The following is a 3,638-nucleotide window of genomic DNA, read 5'->3' on the forward strand; positions in this document are numbered from 1 at the left end:
TGGGGTTTTCCCATTGCCCCTCTTAGTGATACCTGATTCAGCACCGTGGACCTCGGCAGCCACGTTTGTTCCCCAGAAGCAGACCTCGAGACAAGTTTTTGTGTAAAGTGTTAGGGAGGGTTTTCCGTACTTTCTCCATGGGGGTGTGGGCACGTGGGATGGGGGAGAGAAGGAAGTATAACGCAAAGTCCATGGAAACTGGCTGAGTCCTACAGGGGCCTCTATAAATAGTGTAGCTCTCACTTTCGAGAGTTGTCCTGATGGGGAGGGGACTGCAGTGTGCACACTTCTCATTCTGTCCCTTACTGGTTAATGTCCAAGGAGGATGTGAATTCGCAGCGGGGAGGCAGCCTGAGCATAGTCCTCTGACAAAGACTCAGGTGCTGGCTGACTCAGGTGGACGCACACCAGGCGCCGGTCAAGGGATCCGAGCAGACGGAGATGCAGGTGGGGCACTGATAGAGTTCACACACTGCCTGACCCCACAGCCCTGGCCAAGCTAGTGAGCCTGTGGGAGGATTGGATCCAAGGTCGGCCAATCAGGTTCCCTGTCTTGAGTGCTTGGAGCAGGGCCTGCGATGTGCAAGATGGGGCCTGGGCTCCGTGCCACAGGCCTGCTCCACCTTCAGCTTCATGTGCCATGTCGTCTGACTGCCTGGCGCCTTTTGAACACTGTGTTAATGCCTGCTGGCCTGTGGAAACTGCGGTCCCAGGGCAGAAGTCAGAGACTGGGATTTTTAGCATCCTCTGTAGCTGGGGTCAGGCACGTTGACTCAGGCAGTACCAGGCGGGAGGACCTTCATGAGTCTCCGCTTAGAAGCAGGTACAAAGTTCTGTGTGTGGTAGCCATTGTACTGGTGCTGCTTGTAGCCCAGGCTGCTTGCTTTTGGGGGACAATGTCAAATTCCTAGCACAGAGGTGGCGGCAGCAGGGTTGCAGTAGGGGAGTGCCTGGCATCCAGAGCAAATCCAGTTCCTTTTGGGGGAGGCATCAGGAGTGACAAGTCTGAGGAATGTTGTGGGCAGAGGCTCCTTGGAGTCCAGAGAGGCCTTTGACCGGGTCTCTTGGCTTCCCGTGGACAGACAGTAGAACTGTGATGGGCTAAACACTGTTCAACCACATCAAAGGGAAAAGGTGGCTGATGTGTCGATACCGGCGGAAAGGAGTCTCTAGTGGCGTGCCACAGGGATCCAGGTCAGCTGTGTCCATTCCACATGGTCACAGTGACCTGGATGGGGACATGGAAGGTGTGCCCCTTGACACATGGCTAGCACCAAGCTGAGACCTGGAAAATGCAGCAGGCCACAGACTCAGTTTCCAAGATGATCTTGCTATCCTGGAAAACCAGGATGAAAATAAGACTCAATGGAATTGGCTGAGTTAAGAAAAAGCAACTGAATGAGGTAGACTTGATAACTGGGTGGAGAAGTCTTCTGAGGGAGAGGGAAGAGCACTCCTCTTTGTATATTTATACCCCATTTATTTCACAAAGGGTTTTAGGGGCTTATAAAAATACTAGAGGCCCGATGCACAAAATTCGTGCAAGGGGCTTGGCCCTCGCAGCCCCAGCTTCGTCCAGAAGGTCGTCTGGAAGGATGGCTGGAAGGTCGTCTGGAAGGTCGTTCAGCTGTCCAGTCTAATTAGCATATTACGCTTTTATTATTATAGATGTGCAATGGGAAAGAGGTAACACATAGCAGAGACAACTGTGGCAGAATTAAAAGTGGGAAAATACTAAAAGCAAGTTAAGAAGCCTCAGATATGCACACCACCCAGTTCTGTGGATGTTAAAGGAGGGGCCCAGAGTTCCCCTGTGGCTGAAGCAAGAAGGGAAACTTGACCTAATTTGAGGTTTTCTGGTGGACCTGAAAGACAGACACACCATTCATCCAGTGGCAGCACTGCTTTCTTCGCAGCGAGGCCTGGGAGAAAGTGGTCCTCGGGGTCCGCACATGAAGAACACTGCCAGGCAGGGGATGGCACCCTCCCCCTCCCATCAGGGTATCAAAGCAAAGGCAGTGGAAGCAGCTCTACCTGGAGCCAGAAGGAAGATGTCCAAGCACCAGCTCTGGACTGGGGTGGGACATTTCTCCAACTCTCTGTTTCTAAACGTTTCCTCATTGTTGCTCCCCTCACGAAACGATTTCACTTCATTTTATTTTTCTCTCTCCTACATAAATTAAATACTAAGTAATATTTTACTGCGTAGGATTGAACATTTTAGGATCACAAAGCTTTCAAATAGCTAAGATTTTTTGCTCTCCCTTTCTAAGAACTAATGTTCTCCCCACCTGGGGGCCCTGTTGTCCCTGAGAAAGCGGACTTGGATGGCAGGGAGGGTCACCTGCCCGGGTCCTGCAGCAATCCTCCTCAGCCATAGTGGCTCAAGGTGCACGTGCTCTGGGGAGCAGTTCTCTGTTCAGTAAACTTCCCCTTCTGGTGTGGGTTTTCTTTCTATTTATTTATTTATTTATTTATTTAACCAATTTGACTCAATTAGGAAGTGGCTTTACTTCTCGCCAGCTCTTGTTTGCAAGCCCTCCGCTGAACTTCCCCTCCTTCATGGCTGATATCATCTCAAACAGAGCCTATAGCCTTTGGGCCCCTTCAGTTATCACAACTGGCTTTATTTGGGCTGTGTCAACCCTCTTGCTGGCATTGAAAGACCCAGGTGAAATCAAAACTTCAATCTGACACCCAACTCAAGGCTTTTCCCCACCCATCCCTCAGCCCCTGCCTGACCTGGGCCCTTGGGAGGGTACAAAGTTGGCTCTTCTCCACCCCTCCCCCACTTTGCCTGTAGCTTCTGGGCTTCCTTCTTGGGTGCAGGTGTTCTCACACCCCTGGAGGGGGGACACACCCTGCAGAGGCCAGTGGCCCGGTTGTCACACCAAATGATGAGAGGGAAGTCACCCCCATGTGCTCTCTGCACCTTTGCCACTGCAGGCCACTCCAGCCGGCTCCCCACATTGCTTTATGGTTCTCTGGGCAAGCAGCAGGTGCAGCCTCCCTGTTCCAGAACCTGGAGGCCAACGACAGGGTGCTCCCCAAGCTCCTGTCCTGTGGGAACACAAGGCTGCCTACTGGTTTCTGAGGCTCAGCCAGCATCCGCCTGGGCATTAGACTCAGTCTCCCTCTTGAAGGCCTCCCACACGCTGAGCTTTTCCCCTGGACCTGTGTGCCTCGATGGAGGGCTGGCGGAGGCATCGCCTTTTCTTCCTTCATGGGAAGAAGAGGGAAGGGGGACATCCCAGTCTTTCTCATTTGGCTGACAACTCCCTACTCTTAGAATGTCCCTACCTCCAGGACTCTCTGAAATTCTTGTCTTCTCTAGGGGTGCTGCAAGTGGGGATGGATCAGACACCTTGGAATAAACCCGGCAGGTATGTTCTGATTACTTCCTCTTTGGAATGTGAGGGGCACTTTTGTCTATTGTTCTCCACTTTGGAGCATTAGCAGAAATTCCAAGACTGCAGGCAAAGTCCCTTTTAATATCTCACTAAGTGTTCAAACTTCCTCTTTGACTGGGCCCTTGTCCCAGAACTTGCTTGCCAAGGCGCGTCCAGCCCCTGCAGTGGTCACAGGAACCAGAGAAACAGCTGCAGCCACAGCTGCATCCAAGCTGCTCCCTGGCTCAG

The sequence above is a fragment of the Myotis brandtii genome, unplaced genomic scaffold (genome assembly GCF_000412655.1).
Source record: "Myotis brandtii unplaced genomic scaffold, ASM41265v1 scaffold929, whole genome shotgun sequence".
Classification (NCBI taxonomy): domain Eukaryota; kingdom Metazoa; phylum Chordata; class Mammalia; order Chiroptera; family Vespertilionidae; genus Myotis; species Myotis brandtii.